We start from the raw sequence: 21,849 nt of genomic DNA on the forward strand, positions 1-21,849 counted from the left end.
CTGCTCTCTGAGATATTCAAATGTTTCCTTAGGCAAAAGCTTAGTAAGGATATCTGCAATTTGCTCTTTAGTATTCACATAAACAAATTTCACTTCTTTTGCTTCAACATTCTCTTTCAGAGAATTGAATTTGATAGAAACATGTTTAGTTTTAGAGTGAAATACTGGATTCTTGGATATATCAATTGCTGCCATATTATCACAGTAAATGATTATAGGTTCTTGGCATTTTACCTTTTTGTTCTTTAACATTTGTTTAATCCATAATACCTGAGTACAATCAATTGCTACTACAACATATTTTGATTTTGCTGTTGATAATGATGTACAACTCTGTTTCTTGCTCAACCATGAAATCGATCTGCTACTAAGAAAGAATGCTCTGCCGGTGGTTCTCTTTCTTTCATCTACATCTCCTGCCCAATTAGCATCTTTGTATGCACATAAATACAAATTTTCATATGTAGGATACCATAAACCAAGATTTGTTGTGCCTTGTAGATACTAGAAAATCCTTTTTACTGTTGATTCATGATTTTCCTTGGGATTACTCTGAAATCTTGAAACAATACATACTGCATTCATAATATCAGGTCTTGTTTATGTCAAATATAGTAAACCTCCAATCATAGATTTATATCTTGTCAGATTAACAGGTACTGTATCATCCTTCAATGATAGTTTGTCAGTTGTAGTCATAGGAGTACTTACCGGTTTAGAGTTTTTCCTACCAAATTTCTTTAGTAGTTCTTTCAAGTACTTTGATTTACATATGAATATACCTTTATCAGTATGTGAAATCTGCAATCCCAAAAATAATTTTATCTCCCCAATCATAGACATTTCAAATTCTTCCTGCATCTTATTAGAAAAGTCTTTACACAATCCATCTTCTCCTCCAAAAATGATATCATCAACAAAAACTTCAATAACCAAGATGTCATCATTAGTCACTTTGAAATATAAGTTGTTGTCAGCATTACCTTTAGTGTAACCAAGCTTCAAAAGATATTTGTCCATTCTAGCATACCAAGCTGTAGGAGCTTGTTTTAATCCATATAAATCTTTCCTTAACCTGTAAACCATATCTTTGTCATTTGTCAAAGAAAATACATCACGTTGTTCAATGTAAACTTCCTCTTCAAGATCACCATTCAGAAATGCACATTTAACATCCATTTGATATACTTTATAGTTCTTGTGTGCTACAAATGCTAGAAATAGTCTGATTGCCTCAATTCTAGCTACCAGTGCAAAGGTTTCATTGCAATCAATTCCCTCTTTCTGTGAATATCCCTTACACACTAATCTTTATTTGATTCTGATTACCTTACCATATTCATTAAGTTTATTTTTGAATACCCATTTAGTTCCAATTACATTTTTGTTTTTAGGTCGGGGAGCCAATGTCCATGTGTTATTCTTTTCAATTTATTCCAATTCATCTTCCATAGCTTTAATCCAATGTTTATCTTCACATTCCTCATTAACTGATGCTGGTTCAATTTGAGAAATTAGACATACCTCTTCATTTTCCAATCTTCCTCTAGTCATTACACCTTGATACTTATTCCCAATTATCTGACTTTTAGAGTGATTCAATCTTACATACCTGGGTGTATTAATTTGTTGTTGTTCTCCACTCACTATGGAATTCTCTGATGATGCCGGTGTGACTAGATCAACATTTTGTACTGGTGCATTCTATATAGGTTCATTTGTGATTATCTCAACTACCCGTTCAGAGTCCATAGACCTTGAATTACCTCTAAACTATTCATCAATCTTCACATTTGCACTCTCAATGATTTTCTGCAATCTCTTATTAAAACATCTACATGCCTTTCTTTTAGATGAATAACCAAGAAATGTTCCTTCATCACTTCTAGGATCAAATTTACCAATATAATCATCTCTCCTAATATAATATTTGCTTCCAAATATTCTGAAATATTTAAGAGTAGGAGTATTACCAAACAATAGTTCATGAGGGGTCTTACCGGTTTCACCTTTGATGTGAACTTTGTTGAATGTGTAAACCATTGTATTGACTACTTCTCTCCAATACACATGAAGTAGGTTTTCTTCTGATATCATGCTTCTATCTGCATTCAGAATAGTTTTGTTCTTCCTTTCCACAACTCCATTTTGCTAGGGTTTCTGAGGTACTGATAACTATCCTCTGATTCCATTCACTTCACAGAATGTATTAAATTCCTTAGATGTGAATTCACCTCCTTGATCTGATCTTAAACATTTGATTTTCTTACCAGTTTCATTTTCTACCATTACCTTGAATAGATTGAATTTCTTAAAAGCTTTTGATTTCTCCTTGAGAAAAGTAACCCAACACATTCTAGAATAATCATCAATGATTAGCATAAAATATTTATCTCCTTGTAAACTTCTAGTTCTTGCCAGACCACATAGATCAGTATGAATTAAATAAAGAACAGTATTGGATTTCTCTATAATACTCTTAAAAGTTGTTCTAACTTTCTTTCCAAATTGACATTCCTTACATACCGAATTGTGAGGTTTTACAATCTTAGGTAAATCCCTTACTGCCTTAGTTGTACTGATCTTCATAATGCAATCAAAATTCACATGACAAAGTCTCTTACGCCATAACCAACTTTCATCAATATGTGCAATCAAGCATGTCTTCTCATTGTTATTCAAGTGAAAGATATTACTGTAGACACCTAAAAATGGTCAACGCTTGCGGAGTCATACTTTAACATTTGCGCATGGCCTCATTTTAGGTTTTTGCGTCGCATTAACATTTCTCCTATGTCACGCACTTGGTTTTTATCATTTGCGAACATCGAGTCATTCTTCTACATTCTTCATTTGTCTCGCTCTCAAATTTGGTCTTGTTGACAACATTATCCAGTCATGATTTTGATCAATTTTATCCTATCGCATCAATGTGCTTGCTAATTTGTCATCATTTTGGACATCGTCAATCCTAATTAGGGTTTTGTCCTCTTATCAATCTTGTCGATTTGCGATCGATTTGTCATCGATCGTTGTCCTCTTTTCAAACTTGTCTTTTTGTGATTGATTTGTCATCGGTCGTTGTCATGTTCGATCTTGTCATTTTGCGATCGATTTGTCATCGATCGTGGTCATTTTTAATCTTGTCGTCTTGCAATCTATTTTGTCATCGATCCTTGTCCGCTTGTCAATTTTATCATTTTGCGATCATTTCGCTATCAATTGTTGTTTGTCTCAATTGTGTCAATTTGGATCAATTTGTCATTGTTCCTCGTCAATTGGCATATTTATCAATCAAATCATTTAATCAGAATCATGATCGAATCAATTATCTTCAATCAAGACCTAATTGTCATTCTCACATTGCTAATTTATCTTCTAAGGTTTTGTGATTTAATCATTTAAACCTTGTGTGTCATTTCTTCCTATAGGATTAAATAATTTATTTATTTATCCTAAGTCTTCTCATTGCAATTAAATGTTCATTTAATTGGCTAATTATTCCTCTTTGTGAATTAATTAATAAATGAAAGATTATTAATTAATTTACCTAATTTCTAATTTTTATTAATTCCTAATTTTCCTAATTCCTCTTTTTCTAATTTTTTTTTTCAATTTCTTAATTCTTAATTTCAATTTCCTCCTATTTCTCTCCTAAATTCATGGAAATGACATGTCAATTTGTCATAAATTTGTCATAATTGACAATCAATCAATTTTGACATAGAAGTTGTCATAATTTGTCATAAATTATCAATCAACAAATTTTGCATAGAAAGTGCATAATTTGTCATAATTGACATAATTGATTTGCAATTTCCATTTGAATTGAATCATGCTAATCTTGTCATCTCTCCAATTCTTCTATAAATTGGATGAATTTCTTCAATCAAACCCCTTGATTCTTAATCTTTAATCAGACTATCGAATTTCTAGTACTCTTGATCAAAAATCTTGTCTACTTGCTTTCAATCATGTATGTGCACTTGTAGGTGAGATCCACAACCAAACCATTTGAAGAGGAAAGAAGAACAATGGAGCCGTATGAAGGAGCATTCAAATCACATCTTTGGTTTGCATGATCTTTGCTTTTGAATGTTTGATTTCATGTCTCTATTGAATGTATTTAGGATAGATTCATTGCATTCTAGCCTTTTGTGATTGAGCTAATGATTAGTTTTTATATGCTTGTGATGATTTCCTATTTCCTAACGTACATTAATTGGTGAACCCGACATGAACACTAACCTTCTAATCCCTTTTATTGTGTTTTTGAGTGTTTTCAAGTTGATTTGCAGGCCAAAAAAAACCAAAAATAGGGTCGTGCATGGTTTTTTGGGGACTTCTACGCCGCCTGTGTGAAGCAACTTGCGCCTGTGTTGAGCATTCTGCACTTGTGTAGAGGACATTCTGTGCTTGTGTCATGGGTTCTGCGCCTGTGTCATGAGTTCTGCGCCTGTGTAAAGTCCAGAACAGAGGTAAAAAAATGCAGTGTTTACTTGAAATTTGTTGTGTTTTTGCATTTTGTTTTCTGTGCTTTGGATTTTGGTACTAATTATCTGTGCAGAATCTTGGCATACGCATGGAAAAGACAATAAATCAAACTACTAACATGCTTTGTGCAGATTCGAAAGTCAAAGAATAAGCGTATCAAACTTCTAACTTGGGTTTTTGCAGGTTGCCTTGGAGAAACAACCAAACTTTATGTTTGCAATTAATTTTTAGGCACCTAGTGATTTCTAAATAGGTTGGAATGAACATTTGTTTGCTTTGATTGTTGAGTATGACATTGGAGTAGGAGAGTATGCTCTCATCCTTCTTAGGGTGATCAGAAATCCAGATCTTCGATACCATGCTTGTGTTGTTGATTGTGTGTCACATTTAGAGGGCCTGCCTTCCCGACCACTTTGCTTTTGCAAGCAAGTGATAATCATGAGAAGGGAACGACCCAAAGTGAGTACGGCTAGAATTCCTTGGCATTCTAACTCACTATAAAAAAATACCCGATGAGCGAAAGCTTTGAAGGAAGTGTTACGTGGGAATTGCAGTTACTTGGGAAGTGATGACCCTTGGACTCTTTCTCATATCAACATCTAAGTAGGGCCTCTTGGTCTAAATCATGGTTGCGCGACTACATTTGTTTGGTATCTTGATGGGCTTAATGTCTCAATCACGCTTGCATGACATCAAGGAGTATCGCTTAACAGAAATCCTTACTACATACCTTGTTTTTAGAGGCCAAAAACCCTTCTAGTTGCTTGAGAAGGACAAATTCGGATACTTGGAAGAGATACTAAGTTCGCCATGGGGAGATTTCCATGGGGACTGATGCTTGGCTGCCCTGAGAAGTGAGTGCCGTGGAGGGGAGCCCATGGGGTCAAGCATCTATGTATTCTCCTTGAATCTCATAATGAGTCTACCTCTCAAGTACCTAATGTCTTTGCCTACCGTAAGAAATGTGGAAATGAGCATGATTGTCTTGAGTCTAAGTTGTAATATCTTGTATTCTTTGCTTGTCAAAAGTTGAATTGCATCCCATTTCAAAAAAAAGGCAAAACAAATTGATCTAACATAAGATTAAACACAAGAGACATTCATCCAACAAAAATTCAACAAGATTCAAAGATCATCTTCCTAAAACATGGTTATCCAACATTGTTCAAAAACTTGTCTCAACATCTATGTCACTTACATTTAGGTTCATCCTAGGTTGCATTTTGCAAAGTCATTGTCAAGTGCCAAGGTTAGATTTCACCTAAGTCATACTCCTTTCAATAGGGGTCATCCATTTGCATGTGTCCTCTTGCATTAAAGTCATACCATTATCATACATTCATATTTGCATACCCTAAGGCTCTTCATTAAGCTTAAGTCATTATCATGTCATAGCAATTGTCCTTTTGCATATAGTGTCAAAGCTAGGTCTTGTCATATTTGAGTAATCCAAATCTTTGATAAACCCTAAGTCATTGTTAGGAGGTCTAGACCTTATCAAATCTTTTGTCCTTTTGTCATCAATATCATTTCGTCAAACCTAGCTTAGTATCCAAGCATATAGGGGAGACATTGTCATCTTGTCCTTTGTCAGTTAAGTCCTTTTGTCCTTTGAGGTCTAGATATCATTCCAATTTCCTAAGGGTCCCTCTCTTAGATTTGCATTCATAAGTTTGTCAAAACCTTCAAAAACAACCAAAACATAGATTGCATTTTCATCTATTTAGTTTGCATTTAGTTGCATATCATATATTGTCTTTGAAAAATTCCAAAAACATTGCATTTGCATAAGTGACATGCCTGTTGAGACAAGATCAAAATCTAAGAAGATGAGTGAACCAATGTATCAACCCATGGACAACATAGCAAATTCATAGTTTCAAACTAGTCAAACAGTGCAAGTTGAAGGTTCATCAAACACATCTCTACCACCATATGTAATGGTTCAACTTGGACCACCACCATTATATGAACCAGTGTTTGTACCTATGAAACCAGGACATGGGAGTGTCCCACCAACTCCAAGAGGAAATGCACCTTTCAACTGGAATCAGCCCAGCTTGCAACATGAAATACAAACATTGTATGAAGAACCAAATCTCTCTCAAGGATTTGGTTTAGATCAAGGCATTCACCAAGAAACAAATCCAAATATCCAACTAGACTCTTCATCCGATTTTGATGATTCGGATGATGTTGAGATGTTCCTTCAAAATCCAAAGATAACAAAAAAGATGGATAAGTTCTTGAGTAATGTCTTTAAGATGTTTCCACAAAAATATCTTAACATGATGAGTAATGTGACCTCTTCAAGTGAACAAGTCAATGTGCAAAAACAACAAGGTGGTGAGTTGTTAAGTTTCTCTCTGCATCCAAATGAAGAAAATGTGCAACCTAAAACTCAGCCTACCTTAATGAGTAAACGTGCTTCAAAGGAATTGATAGTGACTATTCCTCAAAAGTCACCATTTGAGACAATAAATAATCCACTATTCAATGTAACACCTGCAACACAAGATCAAACAAGGACCACGTAAATATTGACAAATATCCCTCAACAAGAAGTAGTTCCTAATATGCATAAAATTGGATCAAAATCTAAGATGCAGGAAAGCTTCACGACTGGAATGCTTGATATCACTAATGTCCAAAGCAATTCCACGATGCAAAAAAGTTCTTATGTCCCATTAAATTCAATATATTTGCCAAACACTATTGTGACAGATCCTTCGATAATGGCGATACAAAGAGCTACGGATAGTGGTTTGCACCAACAACAATTTTTGCAACAATTGAGTAATATACAAAAGGTACAATCCAATGCGCAAACAAGCAATGTACCACAACAACAATTTCACATTCAACACCAAATTGCAGCACCTTCGACACCATTACAAGTTAACGCAAACTTGCAACCATCACAATGGATTGGACAAACAACACAGCAAGTTAATGCAAGTGCTATACCCCATCCTAAGGAGAAGCAACGAAAACCATCTAAACAAAGTTTTTTACAAATAATGGGATATACACCATGACAACAATTGGCACAAAGTCAACAAATTCTGATCCGTTAGCTTCAACACCAACATGTGCCACAATATGTGCCAAGGCAAACACGCTATCCTACTTCACAACCGCAATTGGCACCTATGCAATATCAACAGCCTACTCAATTGCAATATCAACCTAGGCTCCAAGAAGCGCAACAACAAGGTTGATATCAAGGCATAGCACAACCGCAACAACAAGAGATGTACCAAGAGCTTTATATGCCGGAGATGCCAAAAACGACCATTGCAGAGTATCAACAACTGATCGGAAATGCGATATATCAAGAAAGAATACCAACCGGGATTAATGATGGACCTCTAAAATCTGATACAATTGCGCAACAACTTGAGAAGTTGCAACAAAAAGTTGATGCATTAGAAACTAAAGGAACAAAGAAGTTGTATACAGATCAAGATTTATGTCCTAATCCATTTGACAAGAGTGTATACATGCCTCCATTCCCTAAGCATTTTGAGGCACCCAACTTTGAGAAATATAAAGGGAATGGCAATCCAAAAGATCACATTCGAGCATTTTTTGCGGCATGTACTAAAGTAAGCTATGAGGAGACATATTTAATGCGATTATTTGCACAAAGTCTCACGGGACAAGCCATGGATTGGTATTCACATCTGCCAGGAAATATAAAGACTTGGTCAGAATTGGCTCAAAAGTTTTTATCTCATTTCGCGTTCAACATCGACAATGATGTAACTATGTCAGATTTATGCAACACCAAACAAAAGCAAGGTGAACCATTAGTGACTTTCTTGCAACGCTGGTGAAGCTTGTATAGTCGTTCTTCTCTCGATATACCTGAAGAAAAGCAAGTGAATCTGTTTATCCAGAATTTGGTCCCAGAAATGATGTATGAGCTAAAATTGAAAAGTCCCAGTACTATAGAGAAACTCATTAAGAAAGGAATGAGCATTGAAACAGCTCTTGTAGCTAAAGGAATTATCAAGCTCAATAAAGACAATGACAACACAAATTATTTAGGGGACAGAAACAGATTTTGGTATAAGAACAAGAATGTCACTAATGATGGAGTTGTTGATGCAAGAGCGGTGAATGCAAATCAACCCCCATTCACAATCAAGAAATTGAGTGTTCCTAACATGTCAACTATGGAACAAAATCAAGCACCAATGAGCAATGTTACTCAACAGCCACAATATCAGCAACATGCTCAACAGCCGCAATATCAACAACATGCTCAACAACAGCATACTCAACAATATAATCAACAACAAGGCCAACAACAAAATCAACAATGCAAACCCTTCCGATCGCGAGATGGGCCCCCTCGATAGTTTACACCATTGGGAGAGCCTATCGAATCAGTAATGAAGCAATTAATACAAGCAAAATTTATTAAGCTACCAGATATCAAGGCAGAACCAGCGGTAAAACCACATTGGTGGAATGATAATGCGTACTGTGAGTATCATCGGTCCAAAGGACATAAAACTGCATCATGTTTTCAATTAAAACATATGATCCAAGACTTGTTAGAGCAAGGAGTAATTGAGGTAGATCCACCCCATGCGACCTCTAATACTGATCATACTATTTTCAAAACTCCTTTGCTTGATCATGACAAGGGTAAAGCGTCTTCTTCCAATTCTGCTCAAATGGCCAATTATGCAAATACCGGTTATCACAATGTTATTAATTGTTTTCATGCATCAAATGAGTATGTTTCCACCTTGAGAATAAAAGGACAAGATCCTTCTTGTGCGGTCACCACTCGTCGATCCAAAATAGTCTTGAAAGGAGCTCCTACAGCTCCTCCCAAACCAACTCCTGCAAGTCAGTATAATCTTTTGGATCATCTAGGAAAAACACCTGCACAAATATCCATTCTTGAGTTGTTGAAAATGTCTCCCATGCATCGTGCAGTCCTAGATAAAGCTTTGATTGAGTCCACTGTCCTGACAGATATTGATGTTGACCAGTTTCAAGCCCGGATTGGACATTTAGCTGTTTCCCAAAATGTCGCATTTTCTGACAATGATATCTCACCTGATAAGCTCCCTCATAATGATCCTTTGCACCTGGAAGTATTTGTCCATAATTGCAAAATCCAACGAGTCTTGATAGATGGCAGAGCGGGTCTTAATATCTGCACCTTGAGAGTGGTCATTGGCCTCGGATATATAGAAAATGACATTGATGCTTCCAAAAGAATAACGATCAAAGCCTATGATGACGCTGAGCGCCCATACAAAGGGATAATTACATTGCCTATCAGAGTCGGTCCAGTGACAGAACACACTTTCCTGCAGGTCCTAGACCTTGACCTCCCTTATAATATGATTCTTGGCTGTCCATGGATCCATGCAATGAAAGCAGTTCCATCCACCTATCATCAATGTCTAAAATATCCCTACAATGGAACTGAGATAACAATTCCCAAAGATCCTAATCCATTTCAATTCTGTGCTACCTTAAAGGATACTCCTCAGCAGCAAGTCCCAGTCAATAGAGAAGCCAAATCAGATAGTTATGTGGATCCTAATGCATTGTTAGATGCTGTCAAAGGAAAATTGAAGATACAGGATCAAGGATGCAGAGAATATTCAATGGATCAAACATTCCTCATCGAGAATTTACCAATATCTCCAAAATCATATGGCAAACTGCATTTATTGCAAAAGGAACCCAAGGTCATTATTCAATATCAGCCTCCCACTACATTTGCAAGATGGGGAGAACTTGACAAAGAAACTGTAGATGATGATGTCATAGATTGGCTTTATAAGGATTCAACTGAAACCCCACCTGTCAAGTTGCCAGTGGAATTGTATGGCAAAGGATTTACTATGTTGCAAAAGAAAGGATATGATGGCTGTAGTGGCTTAGGCCTGAACAACAATGGAAGGCTAGAACCTGTCATACCTAAGAGGCGACCTCCAACTTTAGGGTTAGGCTTTGTTCCATTACGAATCGGACCCTCATCTTCCAAAGTTCCTATGTGTAGAAAAGGGCGTAACTCTGACGATGAAATAACACCTGAGGATACCCGACCTGAAATGGATTCCAATGAATGGGAGTGGAGTTCTTTTTCTTCTAGCTCCTATGCCCTTGACAATATCTTCATTGACCTTGATAATTTGCCTATGGAAGACAAACATGAAATAACTCCTCTTCCTAAAACATGTCCTCATGCTTGGATAGAGTCATTTTGGGATCCAAGCTCCGAATCCGATACAAGCAGTTCGGATAGTGACACCACAGATGTTCACATTTTTACCATATCAGCCCTCTCTATCCTTACAATCGATGATGACATGCCCCTCATTTATCCCCAGCTTATCCAACATGACCAACAAGAACCGCTCACATTGGACTATTTTCAAAATGACGAAGCAATTGCAGAATTCCTGGGACTACGGGAAGGCATACCACAAGGCGATCATAAGGCAGGCTTTGCTATCGACCTAGATTCCACAACATATTTTGGGGAGTCAACTCCCTCTTCCAGTCATCAAAATGAAAAAGGAAAAGAAAAAGAAAAAAATCAAAAGAATAGATCTTTGAGTGAAAACCGTAAGGCACTCTCTGATCATACAAAAGTAAAAATAAAAGATGTACCTGCGGGTAAAAACCTCTCTGAGGTGCCCAAAGGTGGAAGAGTGGACGTACCCCTATCAATTCAGGACAAATCAACATTGCTGGTGGAGATGACTGAGGAAATCAATTTGGGTACACCTGACAACCCTAAGGTCATTCATTTTGCTGCTTCTCTATCAAAACAAGAAAAGATAGATTTTGTCAATTTCTTTCTAGAGAAGAAGATTAGCTTTGCATGGTCCTATGCAGATATGCCTGGCCTTGATCTAGAGTTAGTCCTTCATCATTTGCCATTGAAAGCAGATGCCAAGCCCATTAAACAAAAACTTAGAAAGATGCATCCTCAGGTGGCTCTTTTGGTCAAAGTGGAATTAAAAAAATTACTAGATGTGGGCTTCATCAGACCCATTGATTATGCAGACTGGATTTCAAATTTAGTACCAGTTAGCAAAGTAACTGGGGGCATCAGAATCTGCACAGATTTTAGGGACCTCAATAAAGCATGCCCTAAAGATGATTTTCCATTGCCAAACATAGACATCATAGTGGACATGACGGCTGGATATGAGATGCTTTCATTGATGGATGGTTTCTCCGGCTATAACCAAATTCGCATTGCTCCTCAAGATCAGCATAAGACAGCATTCACCTGTGTTTGGGGTACCTACTGTTGGAATGTGATGCCCTTCGGCCTTAAAAATGAAGGCCCAACATATCAAAGAGCAATGACGACAATCTTTCATGATTTCATGCATACTTTGATGGAGGATTATGTTGATGACTTGTTATGCAAATTTGTCACCAGAGATAGTCATCTAGCCATCTTGGGCCCAATCTTTGATAGAATGGAGACCTACAAACTCAGGCTCAATCCAAAGAAGTGTGTCTTTGGTGTTACAGCTGGCAAATTACTCGGATACATTGTTTTTCACCGAGGCATTGAGGTCGACCCCGCCAAGGTCAAAGCAATAATGGATATGCCTCCACCTTCAAACCTCCGGCAATTAAGAAGTTTGCAAGGAAATCTCCAGTCAATTTGTCACTTCATAGCTTAGTTTGCCGACAAATGTCATCCATTCCAACATCTATTGCACAAAGGTGTCTCTTTTAAATGGACTGAGCCATGTCAATCAGCCTTTCAAGCTCTCAAAGACTATTTGCTGTCACCGCCTATTCTAATGCCTCCTATAGAAGGAAAGCCCTTTTTATTGTATATCTCTGCAACTAAAACAACATTAGGAGTTCTCTTGGCTCAACAAGATGAGAATGGCAAAGAAAGAGCTATTTATTATATCAGCCGAACACTGGTCGGTTATGAGCTAAATTATTCAACTATTGAAAGGGCATGCTTAGCAGTGGTATTTGCAACGCAGAAACTCCGACATTATATGCTGAGCCACCAAACATTGTTGGTCACCAAAATTGATCCCTTAAAATATTTGCTCAGCCGAGCAGCTTTGATAGGTCGCCTAGCAAAATGGGTCATGATTCGCAGTGAATTTGATATTGAGTATATGGAGCGAAAGGCGATAAAAGGACAAGTTATAGCAGATCAACTTGTAGAGGCTCCTATTTCTGATGATCATCCCATGTTGACTGATTTTCTAGATGAATCAGTCTTTGCTCTCACATCCTCTAATGAATGGAAGTTATACTTTGATGGATCCCACACCAAGTTCGGGTCCGGAGCTGGCATCTTATTTGTCACCCCTCAAGGTGATGCTATTCCAAAATCCTACAGGATAACTTTCCACTATACCAATAACATTGCAGAGTATGAAGCAGTGGTCACAGGACTCTGAGTAGCAGTCCACTGGAACATCAAGCATTTGCATGTTTATGGAGATTCTCAATTAGTCATCCGACAAGTGAATGATGACTACGAAACAAAAGATGAAAAGCTTATTCCCTATAAGCACATGGTGGATTTCTTCAAGACCAAATTCACGGCTATTCATTTTAGTCAAGTTCCAAGAATGCAAAATAAGTCAGCAAATGCAATGGCTACGATTGCCTCCATGTTAAATATGCCAAACAATATGGACAAATGTGAATTTTTAGTTGAACAATTGTTGGTTCTTTCTTTTGACATTTCGACTGCTGATGTGATGTGCATTCTTGTTGGTCCCAACTCCCCATGGTACAATGATGTCTATCAATATTTGAAATCCCAAACCTTACCACCCAATCTTTCCACTAACCAACGTCGAGCCTTTATCCAACAGATAGCTAAATATGTCATCATCGCCGACACCCTTTACCGTCGTTCTTTTGACCATACCCTCCTCAGGGGTTTGGATTCGAACGAAGCACAAACGGCTTTACACGAGGTTCACGATGGTATATGTGGGGGCCATTTCAATGGTCTGAGCTTAGCCAAAAAGTTGATTTGTGCTGGGTATTATTGGCCTACTCTGGAAAAAGATGTTCATGAATTTGTTAAGAAATGCTACAAATGCCAGATCCATGGAAATTACATTCATGCACCAGCTCAAGAGCTTCATTCTGTCATATCTCTGTGGCCCTTTTCTCAATGGGGATTGGATCTTATTGGCAAGATTCACCTGACATCTGCAAATGGACACAAGTTCATCATTACAGCCACCGAGTATTTTACAAAATGGATCGAGGCTATCCCCATGACCTATATCACTGGTGTCCAAATTTCAAAATTCTTGCTGAATTATATCATATGCCGGTATGGGGTTCCTCTTTCCATAGTCACTGATAATTGTCATCCCTTCAAGAATAAAGATGTTAAAGAACTTTGTGAAAAATTTCATATTCAACACCGTTTCTCCAGTCCATACTATCCATAGGGGAATGGTCAAGCTGAAGCATCAAATAAGACCATTATCAAGATCCTGAAGAAGGTTGTCAATGATGCTGGTCGAGATTGGCATGTACAGTTGAATCCAGCACTATGGGCCTATCGCACTTCTATCCGCACACCTACTGGCGCAACACCTTATTCATTGGTTTATGGTGCAGAAGCTATTTTACCTCTGGAGGTGGAGATTCCTTCCTTGCGAGTCTCTTTGCAACATCTAATTGATGATGAGACACACAGAGTCTCTCGGTTGCACCAGCTTGAGATGTTAGATGAGAAACGTCAGGCAGCCCTGACACATTTGCAAGCATATCAAAACCGTCTCCGTCGCTCTTATAATAAAACGGTCAAAGGGCGACACTTCGAAGTGGGAGACTTGGTTTTAAAGGAAAACCCTAAGAATGCACAGTCCACTGACATCATCAAAGGTAAATTTGAACCTAATTGGGTTGGGCCTTTCATAGTAACTGCAGCATATGGCTCGGGGGCATATCAGCTTGCTACCCCAGAAGGCGAACCTTTGTCTGATCCTGTCAACAACATGCATCTTCGCAAGTATTGGGCATAATTTTCTATCAGCACTTCTTCAAATATGATCCTGAAAAAATACAAAAAAAATTGAAAAAAATCAAAAAAGCAAAAAAAAAAAAAAGAGAAAAAGAGCAAAAAGTAAAGAAAAAAAAATGATTCGCCCTCTAGTGAAAACCTGGTAAACAGGCGCGTGGGGCAAGTACCTTGGTGAAAACCTGGCAAACAGGTGCCATGTGTAAAATGAGATCATTGCTCCGTCATCTGTCATGACCTCTAAGCTATGCTTTCTCTCAGCCGGTTTATCGTGTTTATCTTAGTCTTAACCCAATGTTCTATTCCAGGCCTGTTATTGGTCAACATCATTGTCTTGCATACCCCGGTTTCTTGTACATATGTTTTGGTCCCGATCTGTGTATGTCTTTCAGATGCGCATTGGGTGTGCTCCCCTTGTCATGATCGATCACTGGAGCTTTAAAAACATTTGAAAATTGTCCTGAAAAAATCAAAAAAATTGAAAAATGTCCTGAAAAAATCAAAAAAATTGAAAAATGTCCTGAAATAATTCAAAAAAATTGAAAAATGTCATGAAAAAATCAAAAAAATTGAAAAATGTCTTGAAAAAATTGAAAAATGTCCTAAAAAAATCAAAAAAATTGAAAAATGTCCTGAAAAAATCTTCCAAAAACATTGAAAAATGTCCTGAAAAAATCTCAAAAAAAATTGAAAAATGTCCTAAAATAATTCCAAAAAATTGAAAAACGTCCTGAAGTAATCCAAAAAAGTCATATAAAGTCCTAAAAAAAAAAAAAAAAAAAAAAGAGAAAACATTTCAAAACATTAAAATCCAAAAACAAGCATTTTTTGCAATAAATAATCCCTCTGTGCATAGACAGCTCTCTGAGTATACATCCAACGACTCGCAATCACACGCTGTGCTTTAATGAAATCACGCTTAAACAGATGAACTTTTCACTCAAACATTCACACTGATCAAAAATTGTCATATCAATCAACCTCAAAATCATTTGTCCTTGTCTCTACTATCATGGGTCTTATACAGGGTGTGGTATACTCGAAACCAGACTGTGTCCTGTCTTAGACGGGGTACCGCATGTCCTGAAACTAGACAACATGATCGTCCTATCAACGCTTTCAACTTTTGACAATGAAGATCAAGATGTTTGTTTGATTTGTTGGAATTTGTGCATCTTATCTTTTTATTGATTTATCTTCAATCATGTTCTTATGTTGCTCGATGATGTCACTGAGTGATTTAGAGTGACCAGGATGGTTCATGGTCCTTTTCTTTTGTTATGATTGTTGTTTGTCTGCGATGTGTCTGTCTTACGCAAAGGGATTGCATTATCGCTCTGGCCTTCATTGCCATGTAGCGCCGCATCCATTTTGCCATATCAAATAAAGGTTCTCACCTACTTTTGTGCATTGGTGAAAGCAAGTATTTCTTCATCTCTACCTGTCCTCTGTCTAATTTCTGCTTACTAACATTTCTTTCGTCAGTCTTGGCAATCCGTTTTATCCTATCATTTTCTATCATTCTTATCGATCAATTGGCCTCTTTTCTGCATGTTTCTGGCCAATTCCTCGAGGGGGCATGCATATGTCATTGTTATTGTCTGGGGCATTTTCATTATTGTTCTTTGAAACAACGCTTAAAATCGCATTGTCTCAAAGAGGGGCAAAATGTAGACACCTAAAAATGGTCAACGCTTGCAGAGTCATACTTTAACATTTGCGCATTGCCTCATTTTAGGTTTTTGCGTCGCATTAACATTTCTCCTATGTCACGCACTTGGTTTTTATCATTTGCGAACATCGAGTCATTCTTCTACATTCTTCATTTGTCTCGCTCTCAAATTTGGTCTTGTTGACAACATTATCCAGTCATGATTTTGATCAATTTTATCCTGTCGCATCAATGTGCTTGCTAATTTGTCATCATTTTGGACATCGTCAATCCTAATTAGGGTTTTGTCCTCTTATTAATCTTGTCGATTTGCGATCGATTTGTCATCGATCGTTGTCCTCTTTTCAAACTTGTCGTTTTGCGATTGATTTGTCATCGGTCGTTGTCATGTTTGATCTTGTCATTTTGCGATCGATTTGTCATCGATCGTGGTCATTTTTAATCTTGTCGTCTTGCAATCTATTTTGTCATCGATCCTTGTCCGCTTGTCAATTTTGTCATTTTGCGATCATTTCGCTATCAATTGTTGTCTGTCTCAATTGTGTCAATTTGGATCAATTTGTCATTGTTCCTCATCAATTGGCATATTTATCAATCAAATCATTTAATCAGAATCATGATCGAATCAATTATCTTCAATCAAGACCTAATTGTCATTCTCACATTGCTAATTTATCTTCTAAGGTTTTGTGATTTAATCATTTAAACCTTGTGTGTCATTTCTTCCTATAGGATTAAATAATTTATTTATTTATCCTAAGTCTTCTCATTGCAATTAAATGTTCATTTAATTGGCTAATTATTCCTCTTTGTGAATTAATTAATAAATGAAAGATTATTAATTAATTTACCTAATTTCTAATTTTTATTAATTCCTAATTTTCCTAATTCCTCTTTTTCTAATTTTTTTTTTCAATTTCTTAATTCTTAATTTCAATTTCCTCCTATTTCTCTCCTAAATTCATGGAAATGACATGTCAATTTGTCATAAATTTGTCATAATTGACAATCAATCAATTTTGACATAGAAGTTGTCATAATTTGTCATAAATTATCAATCAACAAATTTTGCATAGAAAGTGCATAATTTGTCATAATTTATCATAATTGACATAATTGATTTGCAATTTCCATTTGAATTGAATCATGCTAATCTTGTCATCTCTCCAATTCTTCTATAAATGGGATGAATTTCTTCAATCAAACCCCTTGATTCTTAATCTTTAATCAGACTATCGAATTTCTTGTACTCTTGATCAAAAATCTTGTCTAATTGCTTTCAATCATGTATGTGCACTTGTAGGTGAGATCCACAACCAAACCATTTGAAGAGGAAAGAAGAACAATGGAGCCGCATGAAGGAGCATTCAAATCACATCTTTGGTTTGCATGATCTTTGCTTTTGAATGTTTGATTTCATGTCTCTATTGAATGTATTTAGGATAGATTCATTGCATTCTAGCCTTTTGTGATTGAGCTAATGATTAGTTTTTATATGCTTGTGATGATTTCCTATTTCCTAACGTACAATTACCTTTAGTGTGATTAGTGGTTGCAATTTCCAAACCAGTTCTATTCATGATTTTGGATTTACCATTCTTGAATTGTAACTAAAATCCCTTTTCAACTAATTGACCAACACTCAAAAGATTATGCTTCAAACCTTCAACATAATAAACATTGTCAGTATTGTGCCTACCATCAAAAGATATAGTGTCTTTTCCTCTGATCATACAATCTTTATCATCCCCAAATAATACTAGACCTCCATTATATTCTTGAAAGGTTAAGAATTTACTTTTATCACTAGTCATATGATGTGAACATTCAGAATCAATGATCCATTCATCCTTTTGTTCAATTTTAGCTGCTAGGGCCTGCTCTACTAGTTGTATAGTAGGTGTCGGTTGATCTTCTATTATTGAAACAAAAGCCCATCCATTGTCCGCTGGTTCCTCATCAGAATCATCAGTAACTCCTTCATCAACATAGTAACATGATTTGTCTCTATTCTTCTTAAATCTGTATCTCTGATATTTAGGGTTAGGCTTATACGTTCTTTTAGCTTCTTCTTCCAACTTTGCAGGTCTATCAGGACACCTAGATTCCATATGACCAATTTTATTGCAGTTAAAATATTTAAACGGTGCTTTAGCTTCATACTTACTTCCAACTGGACCTTTAGGCATTTTCCTTGCAAATAGTGCTTCAAGCTCTTCCAATTCTTCATTCTCTCTTCTCATGTCTTCAAGTTCTCTTGCATAAAGTACTTTCCAATTAGATTTCTTAGATGATTATGATGATGATGATGCTTTCAAAGCTAAATCTATCTTAATTGTATCAATAGGACCAAATACCTCAAGTTCAAAAACTCTAAGTTTTCCAACCAAGGTATCTCTACATATTGATGTACTAGGCATTGTTCTTAATTCATTTATAGCAGTTACTTTCATTTTGTATGCTGGTGGCAATGCTCTTACAAATTTAGAAACAATCTCATCTTCACTTAAGGATCCTCCACAACATTGTATACCCAAAACAATTTCATTAACTCTTTCCATAAAAGCAAAAATTCTTTCATCTTCTTCCATTTTCAGATTTTCATACCTGACCTGGAAGCAATCTAGTTTTGCAATTTTGACAGTGGTATCACCTTCATTCAATGTCTCCAATTTATCCCAAATAGCTTTAGCAATAGATCGGTCTAATAATCCCATGATTTGCTGATTTGACAATGTGCTCAAAAGTGCTTCTCTTGCTTTGCAATCATTCTCCTGATCTTTAGCCAAGTTTGGTGGATTAGGTTGACTCTGTGTAGGACCAACATAGCTATTCTTTGTAACATCTCATATGTCTCTGCCAATGCAATTCAGATGTGTCTCCATTCTGATCTTCCATATACCATAGTTAGTTCCATCAAGCTTCAGATTGTCCTTCTTGAAATAGTTAGTTGCCACAGAATCTCCTCAAGCTGTTAAAATTCCGCAAAAAGAGGACTTGGCTCTGATACCAATTGTTAGGACCCGAAGGCAACTAAGAGGGGGGGGGTTGAATCAGTTGTCTAATAATTTCAACCCAAATATAACTTAATCAAACTTGATGCATAATACTGGTAAACCAAACTTAATGCCAGTTGACAGTTTAACAGTTAATGACAATACCGGTGAAGCTTAATGCATGAAACAAAAAGACAAATAACATCCATGACACATAACACAAATATTTGTACGTGGAAACTGTATAAGGGGAAAAACCACAGTGGGAAACCTTAGCCACAATTAGATGATACTACTACAGATAGTATGTGTGTACAAATGGGGTCTGCATATGCAGAAAGGCCAACTGCCTAGAGCTCACTGCTCAATCACAAAATGAGAGTCACACTGACTACAATTAGATGGTTAAATCCAATGATAATGTATTGCTCAAAGTAGCATCTTCATATGCTTGATTCAGTACCGGTTAAGCTTTGATTTTCTTCTTCATAACCTTCCTTTAGTATTCAAATGATGTATGTGTGAGTAGCTCTGCATATATTCACATATACCATATTGCATTCCTCTTCCACTACTATTACATAATCTCACAAATGAGATCTTACATATATACCAAAACCTAAGACCAAATGTGTAGGTCGGCTCACTAAGAATATTACAATTAAATGAATTATAAATGAATCAATATGCAATGCATCAAGTTGGCTTAGTGCATTTACAATAATAACCAATCAATAAATCATCTCCATAACATGTCATGCTAATCTGGAATAGATAACGCATACCGGTCCATAACCTAGACCAACTTTTCGGTAACAAAAAATATGCAAACTCGATTAGACCAATAACCAAATCACCAAAACCAAGTGTCCAAACCATGTCTTCAACATAACCAAGTGATCTCCAGATGATAACAAGTCATCCTCTATGCTGGTGAACAATATAACCTGCTGGCGAACCAAATACTGGTTACTATGCATAAGTCACTGTACATGCCGATGAACATAACCAAAGATCTCCAGTGTTGATAAGTGTTGACATCAATGATAAAACTAATGCAACACATCCATAATACTAACATACTTTGAATGGTACGAATTGGGGGAGCTTCAAATGGTCAAACTCCTGTGCCAATAAGTAAATGGGATTTTTGACAACTAAAACAAGGTGTCTAGTAAGTTTTTGAGAGATCCTAGTCCAACCATAAATTCTCAAAGAAAACCACTTAAGTATATAATTGAGCTTATCGATGTAGATAAGGCCTCGACATAGCCAAATTCACTCAACATTCCAGCCTCCTGACTAGCGTATTTATATAGTGGCTCCAAAAACACTGCTTGAGATGCCATTGGGAGAGGTGATATCCCCAACGTACCTCAATTTTGAAACATTCCCTTGGGGTGATAAGGCCCCCAAGAGGTGATTCTCTACTTAAAATAAAAATGTGGGTGTTGTTAATTTATTTTCTCTTTCACCCAAGGTTCACAAAGGTGAAGGGAGAGGTTACTAAGCATAACAATGGGTCCACCCTACACAATGTGCAAGCACACCAAACATGAAATACACATATTCTTTTTATCCCCAAAAGAGTGTTTCTTACTTATGACATGGAAAGAAAATCTAAGCTAGTGAAAAAGCATGATTCTTTGACAAAACGTCCTACAACAATGATTAGTAGTTTCAACTTTAGTCTTGGACACATGAAAAATCTCGAAGGACAAAACACAATTAGTAAAGGCTGAGAATTGAGCACTTACAGTGCAAACACCAAAGTGTAGGCACAAACGTTGATTCATGTATGTAGATGCCGATTGAGGCCCTACACAAAAAACATTAGCCTGCAAATCAAAAATCAAAAATTTGAAAATAAGCAGAAAATTATCCAAGAACAGACCCTGATCTAGGCATGTGGAGACACTAATTTAGATTTTGCAGACAACCAATTAGCCTAAAAAATTCAAAATTTGAAAATATTGTGACTGAATAGGAAAACACAGGGGCGAAGGTGCCAATGTATCGACATAGACGCCAAAATGTCTGTAGAGACATTGATGTAGAGTCCACCAAAAAAGATTAGTTAAAAACCCTTGAAATGCAAAGATTGTGATAAAAATCCAAAATGCAAACTACGTAGTATGAAAACCTAAACAAAACAGATTGTACTTTTTGTATTTTGAAGGATACTATATGATCTTTTGATCTTTATAAAATTTTTGTGCTAAGAACACATAAAGTAAGAAAGAAATGTATTGAAATGGAGACACTGATTGGTGTTTGTAGGGACACCGAAATAGAATCTATAGGCAGAGACATTGATCTACAAGTCCCTACATAAAACTAGTAAGTTGTATAAATCAAATGAAACACAAACAAAGAATTCAAATGACATAAATAACTATTATACCTAGATGATCACTTCTTCCTCTAGTTGAGCTTGATGAAGTGGAAAATGTGTCCTTTCTCCACTTGATTTGATTTTCTCTTTGAATGAGGAAAGTATGGATTTCTCTCCACTACATAACAAGATATGGATTCAAATTCTAAGTGTGGATATGGTTGATTAGCTATGGCAATATTTTGGCATTAGGATGGTATGATGGAGGATTTTGATTCTTAAATGGACATTAAGAAAATGGATAAATGTGGATGATTTGTAAGGAGTG

Source organism: Cryptomeria japonica, chromosome 1 (assembly GCF_030272615.1).
Source record: "Cryptomeria japonica chromosome 1, Sugi_1.0, whole genome shotgun sequence".
NCBI lineage: Eukaryota > Viridiplantae > Streptophyta > Pinopsida > Cupressales > Cupressaceae > Cryptomeria > Cryptomeria japonica.